Genomic DNA, 12,693 nt, shown 5'->3' with positions numbered 1-12,693 from the left:
ATTAAACCAGCACATTCACAGCCCAACCAGTGTGGCTCAGTGGTTGAGCGTTGACCTATAAGCCTGGAGGTCCCAGGTTCGATTCCTGGTCAGGGCACATGCTTAGGTCGCAAGCTCGATCCCCATTGGGAGAGAGAGAGAGAGAGATAGACACATCAATGATGAAAGAGAATCATTGATCAGCTGCCTCCGTCACCCTCCCACTAGGGACCGAGCCTGCAACCCAGGCATGTGCCCTTGACCAGAATCGAACCTGGGACTCTTCAGTCCACAGGCTGACTCTCTATCCACTGAGCCAAACCAGCTAGGGCCAATAAAAATATATTTTTTTAAAAAGCACAGAGTGCTAATGCACATGGGGAGCATTCAGTAAATGCTCTGTATTAAAAAGGAACTTTAGTCAGTCACCAAATATTTATTAATACTTACAATGTAAAAGGTACATTGCTAAGTCCAAAAGACTTGATTGAAATGAAGTATTGTATGGAGAGTAGTAAGAAATCTGGTTGAAAATGTAAGTTGGAATTAGATTATGGATGCCTTTAAGAGCTGGGATGAGAAGAATGTACTAGTACTTGTATCTCTAGGTAACAGAGAAATTTTTAAAATTTTGGATTGAGAAAGAGCTTGCTAAAAGAAGTATTTTAGGAAAATCGGAGAGGCTCCAATGTGAGGCATAGTATGTGTTCAAGTGATATATGAGAAGTGATAGAGTAGGAAAATAATCTAGGGCTGAAGTAATGAGGATTTGCACTTAGTGGGGGTAAAGACAGAGATGTCACACAAGATTTCATTATAGATTGTATAGGAAAGGAAGATGTGGGGCGGGGTTAAGGGAGGCAGGGAGGAAGAAGAGTAATCAAAGATGACTTTGAGATTTTGATCTTCTGTGACAGAGGAAATGAAGTGTTGCAACTGTAAGACATCTGGGCCACAATATATACATTTTGTGCGTTAAGAATATGGAAACCAGAGAGATTTAAGTGTGTCTAAAATTACTCAGCTAGTTAGTGACAAAGAAATAACTAGAATTTTATTAATGGCAGTATTGACAGAAATAGGTGTGAAAGTATTAGTAGATGGTTGAGAAGTTACAGATATAAGCTGGGCTTATATTTTGGATATGTTGAGTTTGAGATGACAGTGAGATAGTCAAGTGAAAATAGATAGCCAGACAGTGGGACATATAACTAGAACTTGGTAGAAAAATTTAAGGCTGGGATTGTAGTGCTCAGAGTAAAGAGCTAGACCTAAAATTGAGTCTTGGGAATTGCTTGTAATTAGAGAACTGGCAAAGGAGATGAAGAAGGAGCAGTTAATATGAGAAGTAAGGGGATAGGTAGGTTAAGAAGGTGAGAATGATTAAAAATGTTGATTGTTGTTCATTATTGGCAACAAATGAGAAGAATCAGAACTGAAATAAGGTCTTAAAAATGTGTGCTAGTATTTTACCTGGCATGAAATCTAGAAAAGCAGAATATAGAAGAAGTTGTTTATAGTTTCCTCATGCAGAAATAACTGCTATTAATATTTTGTTCTTTCTAGTATGACACATGATCTTTGGATTTGACAATTGGCTGAACAATGGAGACTTCTATCCAAAACTCTTATCACTGGGACTAATGATGAGAATTTTGGGCATAATAAAGACTGGGAGGTATTTTCTACAGAGTGTTTGTCATTTTTCTGTGTCCTTTCATTTCACACAACATAGGTATTGCTATTCCTTGTGGACATTAGCCCTGCATTTGTATTATTTGAGTAAGTAGACATTCAGTGATTAGCATTATACATTTAGTGATCCAGTAGTTAGAAAGTGATCTCTGGGTGCTATTGTACTGGTAAAATCTGAATAAAACACTAATGGATGAGTTTCTAAAAGGAATAGGAATTTACCCTGGCTGGTGTGGCTCAGTTGGTTGGAGTGTTATCTGTACAAAGGGAGGTGGGTTCGATTTCCAGTCAGGACACATGCCCGAGTTGTGTCTTGATCCCCAATAAGGGCATGAATGGGAGATAACTGATCAATGTTTCTTTCTCATGTTGTTTCTTCCTCTCTCTCCCTTTCTTCCTCTATTTATTTTTTATTTTTAAATATTTTTATTGATTTCAGAGAGGAAGGGAAAGGGTGAGAGAGAGAGAAAAACATCAATGATGAGAGAGAATCATTGATCAGCTGCCTCCTGCACGCCCCCCACTGGGGATTGAGCCCACAACCCAGGCATGTGCCCTTGACTGGAATCGAACCTGGGACCCTTCAGTCCCCAGGCTGACGTCCTATCCACTGAGCCAAACCAGCCAGGGCTCTTCCTCTCTTTATAAAAAAAATCAATAAAAAGCATATCCTTGGGTGAGGAAAAAAGTTAAAAAAAATAAAAAGAAGAGAACTTCTTGATAGATAACTTAAAACTGAAGTTAGCATGATTGAAAGTATTCAGTTTTGGAGACTGAAAGCATTATCTATTTTTGAAGCCCGTGTGGTATATATAGCTAACAGAGGTGAACTAGGTTGGGATAGTCCATGGGCTATTTGTTTTGCTTGAATGCTTATTTGGATTTCCCCAAGGACATCTTTCAGCCTTATTTTTTGATATCAGTCCTTGTGGATAAGGTATTCATTGTTGCTTATTAAATTATCTTAGTTTAATAAATTCTGACTATGAAATATAATGCCACTAGGCAATATTTTTGTAATATGCGAGGTAATGAGATGTTTTGGGAATCGGAATTAGGGACTGACTTTCCTGTCAGCATGGTGTATGATTTTGAGCCAGATCCATAATCATTGAGTCTTCTATTTTCCTTATTTAGATAATGAAGAATGGACTAAATATTTTTTTAAACTTTATTTTAAAAGGGTGGAATCATGTAGTAAAATGTGTATAAATTTCACAACAGTGTCTTCTGGTGTTTACCTCTCTATTTCTAAATAACAATCTACCATCAGTATCCCCCCCTACCTCATTCTGTGTCTGTACCTATACTCTGCCTTTTTCCCCTTTGCAATGAATGAACTGCTCAGTGCCACATCTAAGGCTTCTCCATCTACTTGTATAGAGGAATCCATCTCCGTTTGCCTCCAAGGACTTTGCCATTCTACCTCTCCCTCTTTTTCTTATATCCTCATTTTTTTCTCTCTACTAGATCATTTCAGTCAGTATGTAGTCTGGTTGCTATTGCTGCATGACATAACTACCCCAAAACTTGCTAATGTAAAACAACTATTTTGTTAGACTCACAGATATTATGGGTCAGTAATTCAGATTGGGCATACCAATGTTGGTTTGTTTCTACTCCACAATGTCTAGGACAGTGATGGTGAACCTTTTGAGCTCGGCGTGTCAGCATTTTAAAAACCCTAACTTAACTCTGGTGTCATGTCACATATAGAAATTTTTTGATAATTGCAACCATAGTAAAGCAAAGACTTACATTTTTGATATTTATTTTATATATTTAAATGCCATTTAACAAAGAAAAATCAACCAAAAAAATGAGTTCGTGTGTCACCTCTGACACACGTGTCATAGGTTCACCATCACTGGTCTAGGACTTCAGATGGGAAGACTCTTTGACTGGGGGTAACCTGAAGGTGGGGACTGGAATCATATGACTGATAGTTGGTGCTGGCAGTTAACCAAGATCTCAGCTGGGGCTGTTAATGAGCATGTACATGTGGCCTGGACCTCCTTACAACATGGAGGCCTCAAGATAGTTGACTTTCTTGATAAGTCAGGATTTACTTTTTTTTTTTTTAATTGATTTTTTACAGAGAGGAAGGGAGATGGATAGAGAGTTAGAAACATCGATGAGAGAGAAACATCGATCAGCTGCCTCCTGCACACTCCCTACTGGGGATGTGCCTGCAACCAAAGTACATGCCCTTGACCGGAATTGAACCTGGGACCCTTTGGTCCGCAGGCCGACGCTCTATCCACTGAGCCAAACCGGTTGATGAGTCAGGATTTAAAAGCTAGTGTTTTGGTGAACATGGTGATGGAGGGAGGGGTCTGAGGATTCGACTCCACTTATTAATAGGGGGGTGGTAAGGTTACATTGTAGAAGAAAACATGTGGAATGGGAGATATTGCTATGGCCATCTCTAGACAATACTATTGCCATAGTTTGCCCTTTTGCCACACTACACATCCCTTCCACACCCAAAACATGCAAAATATACTAACCTCCTCCTCAGAGACCTCTAATTCACATCCCTTTATTACTTCAGCTCAAAATCTAGTATGTCATCATCCAAATCAGGTCCAGATACAGATCAGGTTCCTTTGGTATGGTTTCTTGAGAATGATTGCTCTTTACTTGTCTGTGAAGAGACAAGTAATATGTCCCCACATAATTACCATATGAGATTAGAAAGGCACATGTTAACCACAGTACACTTTCCTGTTCAAAAAGAGAGACGAGGGAGGCACACAGCAGTCTATAGCAATTCTAAAACATGGCTGGGTGCACATTGGCAGTTTCTTGAATGGAGCTCAGTCCTACTTCCTAGTTCTTAGTGTGCCATGGCTGCTTCTTTTGGTCTTTGGTCTCACCTTCTGAATCATTCTTTTTTCCCTCAGAAGAATTTATCTGTGTTTGCAGCTGAGTAATCTTCTGAGTTTGCTTTATGCCTATAGTGTGGTTTAGGGTCCAAAGCCTCCTTTTATTTTATATAGTTACTGTCCCTTTCATTCTAAGCTAATATAACTCCTTTAAAAATTTTGTGTACTGGCTGTGTATTAATTGACTCCATCAGACAAAAGCTATACCCACAAATCTCTTACAGCAATCTTTTTCCTATTTTCGGCTTCCTGTGAGGCTGCTGTGGAACAGCACTCTTACGATTCTTGGATAATTTTGTGTCTGAGAGAATCTATGAGGTACTGACTTAGATCTTGCTGAGGTTTTAACAATGAATCTTACAGTCCCAGTCTAAATGGATCTTTGCCCTGAGATCTTTTTTTACTTCAAGAACACTTTGCTGGCTGAAAAGACTGTTCTGAGTCCTTTACATTTCTTGAAATTCCATTCAAAAAGTGAATAGCTCATTCTTTAGTTCATCTCTCTCTGCTCTCTTAATTATAAAGGCAGCTAGAAGAAGCCAGCTGCTTCTTCAACATTCATTAAGTACAGTTGACCCTTGATCAACACTGGTTTGAAATGGGTGGGTCCACTTATAAGTAGATTTTTTTCAATAAATATATCAAATTTTTGGAGATATGTGGTAATTTTAAAAACTTGCAGAAGAACTGTGTAGCTTAGAAATATTGAATAAATTAAGAAAAAGTTAGGTATGTCATGAATGCACAAATATATGTAGATACTATCTTATCATTTTATGATATTAATGAAGTATACACAAATGTATTATAAAAACTTAAAATTTATCAAAACTTGGGCACACAAACACAGCCTGTACATGGCACCATTTGTTGCTGAAATAAATGTAAATAAAAGAAAGACACAGTATTAAATTATAACTCCATAAGATTAACTGTAGTACATACTGTACTACTCTAATAATTTCATAATCACCTCCTGTTGCTATTGCAGTGAGCTCAAGTGTTGTATCTGCTTAGAATGCTGTGACACTAATTATCTGCATGTGAGCAGTTCATCTCTCCAGTAAATTGAGTATCGCAAAGTGATCTCTTGTGGTTCTTGCCTATTTTTCATTGTTTACTGCAATACTGTGAACCTTGAATAACACTGGGGGACCCATACAAAGTACCATGTTGGAAATACTCCTCACAACAAGTTGACTTGCTTGACATGTACCAGATTGAAGTATGCAGCTACAGTTGACCATCATTTCAAGAAAAATGAATACAGCATAAGGACCACTATAAAAAAAAGAAAACATTTGTGAAGCTATCACTGAAGCTACGCTAGCAGGTGTGAAAACCATGTACTTTTTGCTAACTACCGTTTTATCTCATATAGAAAATGTACCTTTTATGTGAGTGCAGGCTTGTTATAAGAAAGACATAACTATGAACTGTAATATAATTCCAAAAAATGTTAAGTCATCATATGAAAACTTAAAGCAAAATTAAGGTGAAGAATCTAATGCTGGAGAATTTAAGGCCAGCAAAGGAAGGTTTTGATAATTTTAGAAAGAGATTTGGTGTAAAAAATGTCAAGATAACAGGAGAAAGAGCTTCTGCCGAATAAGAAGCAGCAAACGAGTTCTGGATGTTATTAAGAAAGTCGTTGAGGAGAAGGATATCTGCCTGAACAGGTTTTTAATACAGACAAAAGTGCCCTATTCTGGAAAATGCCAAAGGACTATTAGTTAAGGAAGGGAAATGAGCACCAGGCTTTCAGGCAAGGGTAGGCTAACTCTACTGTTTTGTGCAATGCAGTCAGGTTTATGACCAGGACTGCCCCTATCTATAAAGCTGCTAACCCTGGAGCCTCGAAGAGAAAAGAAAAACATGAGCTGCCAGTCTTTTGGTTGTACAAGAAAACCTGGACAACAAGAACCCTTTTTCTGGATTGGTTTTTTGGATGCTTTGCTCCTAAAGTCAGTACCTTGCCAGTAAGAGTTCTTTTGATACTGGACAATGCCCTTGGTCACCTAGAACCTTATGAATTCAACACCAAAGGCATCGAAATGGTCCATTTGCCCTCAACCACATTGTTTCTAATTCAGCCTGATTAAGGGGTCAGAAGGACTTTTAAGGTTCACTACAAATGAGTATTATGGAAAGGACTGTCAACACTATGGAAGAGAACCCTGATAGAACATCATGAAAGTTTGGAAGGATTATACATCATTGAAGATGCCATTGTTGTTATAGAAAAAACTGTAAAAGTCATCAAGCTGAAATAATAAATTTTTGCTGGAGAAACTCTGTCCAGATGTTGTTCATGAATTCATAGGATTTATGGCAGAGCCAAAGAAGAAAATCATGAGATTGTGGATATGGCAAAAAGGGGCCAGGGTTATGGGTTTTAAGATATGGATCTTGAAAAATACAAGAGCTAATAGGCACCACACTAGAGGAAATAACAGAGGATGACTTGATGTAGATGATGCTTTAGAACCAGTGCCATATGATGAGAAAGAAGATGTAGAAGAAGCAGTGCCAGAAAATAAGTTGACATTAGACAATCTAACAGAAGGGTTCTGATAATTCATGACTGCTTTTGACTTATTTTATGACATGGATCTTTCTAAGATACGGGCACTGAAACTAAAGCAAATGGTAGAAAAAAAATTGGTACCTTGTAGAAACATTTTTAAAGAAATGAAAAAGCAAAAAAGTCAGACAAATTATGATGTATTTCTGTAAAGTTACATCGAGGGTGCCTGCCTCTCCAGTCTCCCTTGCCACATCCTCCACATATTCTCCCTCTTCCACCCCTGTGACAGCAAGACCAGCGCTTCCTCTTTCTCCTCCTTCTCCTGCTCAGTGTGAAGACGAGGATGAAGATTTTGATGATGATTCACTGCCACTTAATGATGATCCACTGCCACTTAATGAATAGTAAATAACCATCAGACGATGTAATCTTACTGTATTGATAAAGACAGTGCTATAAATGTATTTTCTTTATGATTTTCTTAACATTTTCTTTTCTCTAGTTTACATTACTATAAGAATAAAGTATATAAAACTTACATAAAAATATCTGTTAATCAACTATATTATTGGTAAGGCTTCTGGACAAATAGTAGGCTATTAATAGTTAAGTTTTTGGGGATTCCAAACTTAAATGCAGATTTTTGACTGCACAGGGATCAGCACCCTTAATTCCTGTGTTGTTTAGAGTCAACTGTATATTTTATTTTCCAGGTTACTGTAGGTGATAGTTTCGCCAAACTTTCCACTACTATATAACAGATCTCCTTCAATTCAGCCTTCACTAGTATTTTCCTCACTTTCCTTTAAGCCCTCTTCGATAGCCTCCTTGAGACTTAGTAGGCTTCCGTTAAATCTCCTCAAGGCCCTTTCTATCTGTGAACACAAATGTCAGATGGGTCCTCATCTCTTCTTGTCTATGCTAGAACCCTAACCCAGGGGCTCTTATCAGAATTACCTAGAGGGCTGGTTGAAACACAAATTGCTGAGTTTCTGTTTCAGTTGGTCTGGAGTGAGACCTGAGAATCTGCATTTCTAACAAGTTCCCAGGTGATACTGCTGATGTTGGTTTGGGGACCAGACTGAAAATCACTGATGTAAACCAGGGTTGGCAAAATTTTTCTAGTAAGGACCAGATAGTCAATATTTTAGGCTTTGTTGGCAAGATTGTCCCTACTGCAACTGCTCAGTGCTGCCTTTGTGGTGCAAAAGCCACCAAGGAGAAGACAAAAATGAAAGGATTCAAAAGCTTTATTTACAAACAGGCAACTGGCTGAATTTGACCTGTGAGCATTAGTTTGCCAATTCCCAATTTAGTACCATTACTTGACACATTTTCTTCATGGTACTGCTGCATTTTCTCCTTCCCTTAAAAGCAGGGGTGGGCAAACTTTTTGACTTGAGGGCCACAATGGGTTCTTAAACTGGACCGGAGGGCCGGAACAAAAGCATGGATGGAGTGTTTGTGTGAACTAATATAAATTCAAAGTAAACATCATTACATAAAAGGGTACGGTCTTTTATTTTTTAGTTTTATTCATTTCAAACGGGCCGGATCCGGCCCGCGGGCTGTAGTTTGCCCACGGCTGCTTTAAAGCAAAGCTCTTTGTCTCTTCTTTTTATTCTCTCAAAAATTTTATCTACTCTGAACAGGTGGCATTTTATTTTATTTTGAAATATATTTTATTGATTTTTTACAGAGAGGAAGGGAGAGGGATAGAAACATCGATGAGAGAGAAACATCGATCAGCTGCCTCCTGCACACCCCCCACTGGGGATGTGTCTGCAACCAAGGTACATGCCCTCGACGGGAATCGAACGTGGGACCCTTTGGTCCGCAGGCCGACGCTCTATCCACTGAGCCAAACTGGTCAGGTGGCATTTTAAATGTTTTAGAATTCAAAATGTAGTGAATATCTCTGTAATGTAATTTTGTGTGTGTAGGACCATAACTAGGTTATATAGAAGAGGAATTGCTGATTCAAAAGCTATGTTATTAATTTCAATAAATATTACCAAATTGATCTTCATAGAAATGCCAGCTCATACTTTTCTACACCTGTTTTCAGTTAGTTTGATATTTGTCAATTTGAGATGTGAAAAATGGAATCTTATAATTTTAATTTGCTTTGAATTTTTCTTTTCTGAGAACTATTCACTCATATCCTGGCCCATTTTCTGTCTTGATTGTTGACCTTTTACTTTGATTTTAGAAGCTCTTTCTCGACTAAAAAAATAGCTCTGTGTTTGTGAAATGAATTGTAAATATGTTCCCCAGGTTATCTTTTTATCTTTTTGACTCTGTTTATAGTGTGATTTTTTTTCTCATGCATGCCTCTTTGTTTTTATGCTGTTCTTTTTGTTAGTCATTCTTTTTGTTACAAAAATAAATAAATAAATAAATCCTACTTATGTCCCTGCTTAACCCTGAAATTCTATTTTGAAAATCTCTCGTTTTCTTGATTTATCTGGAATTTATATTGGTGCAAAGTATAAGATGGGATCCAACTTTTTTCCTTCAGATGGTTGTCTAGTTGTTCCAACACTCTTTGTTGAAGAATCCATCTTTTCTCTGCTGCTGTGAAATAGTAGTGTTTTAAATTATGAATATAGTTAGGTCTATTTTCAGACTCTGTTTTGTTCCAACATTGGCTGCTGTGAAACCGTACTGTGATTTCTGAGTCAGGGAATATTTCTATATTGGTATTTAAAAATTACATTAATTGGTAAAAGGGGCAAAAAGAATTGCAAGTGTTTCTTATGACTGACAGAACTTCCTTAATAAGTTTTAAACCTTTCTGGTTGTTTGTGTATAGTGACATTTAAATATAGTCTTAAATGAATAGGACCATCCTGTAGGGTCATCATTCACTCAGTCATTTATTCAGCTGATAAGTCAGTCACTCAAGCCACTCACTCAGTGGGTCAATTGTTTACTTAGTAGTCACTCAGTTTGTCAATCAGTCACTCACCTACCTACATACTCAAGCAATCCCTCAGTGTTTAATCAATCACTCATTAAATAAACAGTTAATGTAATCAATTACAGTGAGGCCTTGACTTACGAGTGTCCCGACTAACGAGTTTTTCGAGATACGAGCCATCTCTCGGCCAATTTTTTGCTTTGAGTTGTGAGCTAAAATTCGGGTTACGAGCCACCTTCAGATACCCCACCGCTAGTTGGCGCAGCAAACATCACAGTGAATGCCACAACATCAGCCCAGCATCACGTGTCTCACTCGTTCACTATTGATTTGACATACGAGTAATTTGAGTTACGAGCTCCATCACGGAACGAATTAAACTCTAAGTCAAGGCCCCACTGTACTCAATAAATACTTACTTGGTGTCCATTTTGTGCTATGCTAAGTTTAAAATGTAAGCCATAGGCCCTGGCCAGTTTGGCTCAGTGGATAGAGCGTCGGCCTGCGGACCAAAGGGTCCCACGTTCGATTCCGGTGAAGGGCATGTACCTTGGTTGCAGGCACATCCCCAGTGGGGGGTGTGCAAGAGGCAGCTGAATCAATGTTTCTCTCTCATTGATGTTTCTAGCTCTCTGTCCTTCTTCCTCTCCCTTCCTCTGTAAAAAATCAATAAAACATATTTAAAATGTAAGCCATGGATATCATTTTTTAATGTCTTCATACTATTTTATTGGCTATGTATACCATGGTGTATTTATCAGATCCCTTTAATGTCATTTTCCATTATTACTGTTTCAGAGAATTCTTAGATACACATCCTCCTGCAGTGCTTTTGTCCTCTTTAAAAGGAACAATTCTTAGATATTCTTTTTTAATATTCTTGCCAACACTATTGCCAATCTTAATTTTTGCCAGTGTGATAAGGAAGAAACAATATTTCATTTTTATTTACGTTTCTTTCATTATTAATGGTGTTGACCATGTCTTCATTTTAGGAAATATTTGCATTTGTTTTATGAAATGCCTATTAATGTTCTTTATTCATTTTCTCATTGATTTGTTAGGGTTACTTATATAAATATAGTAAACCTTTGTGGCATATGTTTTTTCCTCAAATAAAAAAAATTTATTATGATGCTTATAATTTTATGTAGTCAGGTTTATCAGTCTTTGTTTCCTTTATTTTATTTTATTTTTTACTTAGATGTTAGGTTTGGAAAGGATGTACATGTGCAAAAGAGTTTTTGGTAAAGAAATAATTGAAGTGGATGTATTTAAAGAACCAAAGAAATGACTGAAAATGTCCAACTTCAAATATGTAAGGAGAGGAGTCAGAGAACAATAAGAAGAGCTAACAAAAATGATTTTTAAAGAGAGTATACAAACACTTGAAATTATTTTGTCATTTTGAAAGAGTAGAATACAAATATAAAGAGAAATGAAATAAAGGCAGATATAGTCATTGCAAAAATTGTTTCCTAATAGCAGTTATTCTAAATTGAGGTAATTTTTTAGATTTTGTTATGTTTAGTTTTAATTTTCTTTCTTTAATTTTGAGCATATGTTTTCTTATGGTTAATTTTTGTAAATATTTCATATGTGCTCAAAATATATTTTTGGTGGAAGGTTGTAATAAATATTTCTAATATTGTCTTTTATCAGTTTGTGGAGCTCTTTGTATATTGGAGATATTCCTTGTTTGACAAATGAAATGCAAATATTTTCTGCCAGTCTGTCTTTTGGTTTTGTTTATAATTCCTTTTCTCTAGAGAAATTAAAAATTTAATATAATATTTTTCTTTATTGTACAGGTAAAAAACTTCATTGATTTCCGTGTCATTAGTGTGTATAAAGATAAAGAAACTTGTTATGTAAGATTGTAGGGAGAAGGGCAGACCAAGGGAAACTGTCAGTGCATTTTCTGCCTAAGGCATTGAAATTCAAGTGGGAATAAAAGTCACTTTATTAGCCAAAGAAAATAAGGACTCAGGCAATTTATGTGACTTTTATTATATGGATTTTGGGTTTTTTCAGTTTGCATAAGAAAGTTTTTTCATTCCAGATAGAAGTCATCTCAAAGGTTCTTTCAGTATTTTAATTCTTTTATATTTTACATTAAATATTTAATTTATATATACTTTATTTTTTACTTAAATATAGGTTTAGCATGTTTTCTCTAGTTGTATTGTCAGTTATGTTAGTGCCATTTGTAAACACATATACTTTTCCTAGTGTATCAAAATATTGTTATATTAAATTCCCGTACATTCTTGAATTTATTTTTAGATGCTGTTTTGTTCTACTGATCTGTCTATGTGTATATCAATACTATTTTGGTTTTAAATGACTATCAAAAGCATTCAAACAGAATTTAACAGGATTTCTATATATTTTTTAAATGCATAATTTGCCTTTAGTCTTGTTTATAAGAGATACACATGTTTATGTAATAAATAAAATTCTTATATTATTCCAGACACTCAATGTTCCTCTTCATTAATCCAAAAGGGGTTCTTTTGTGCTATTACAGCTTTTGTAGGTATATTTTAGATGAAGAAAGAGCCTGTATGCACAAATAACAAAAGATTGCTGTTGTTTTAATCAGATTCACAAGTATCTTTTACTTTAGCATACCTTCTAAGTTTTGGATGAAAGTATATAGCACCTCCCCTCCTACAACC

At 36.4% G+C, this 12,693-nt stretch overlaps 1 protein-coding gene across 8 annotated transcripts in view; it reads left to right on the top strand.

Moving 5' to 3' along the window:
* JAK2 (Janus kinase 2) overlaps positions 1-12,693 on the top strand; it is a 113,263-nt gene that overhangs the window by 4,238 nt on the left and 96,332 nt on the right. For 5 of the 8 annotated variants that reach the window (XM_059656732.1, XM_059656735.1, XM_059656731.1 and 2 more), the window contains one exon: positions 1,546-1,657. The exons of 2 other annotated variants lie outside the window; for them this stretch is intronic. The gene's annotated coding sequence lies outside the window, so the exon portion shown is untranslated. Of the gene's footprint in view, positions 1-1,545; positions 1,658-3,939; positions 4,881-12,693 lie in introns of those variants that run through there. One more of the 8 variants, XM_059656738.1, reaches the window with a different exon arrangement.

The sequence above is a fragment of the Myotis daubentonii genome, chromosome 11 (genome assembly GCF_963259705.1).
Source record: "Myotis daubentonii chromosome 11, mMyoDau2.1, whole genome shotgun sequence".
In the NCBI taxonomy this organism is placed as follows: domain Eukaryota; kingdom Metazoa; phylum Chordata; class Mammalia; order Chiroptera; family Vespertilionidae; genus Myotis; species Myotis daubentonii.
Note: the sequence above shows the minus strand (reverse complement) of the source record. Positions and strands in the feature narration are given on the sequence as shown.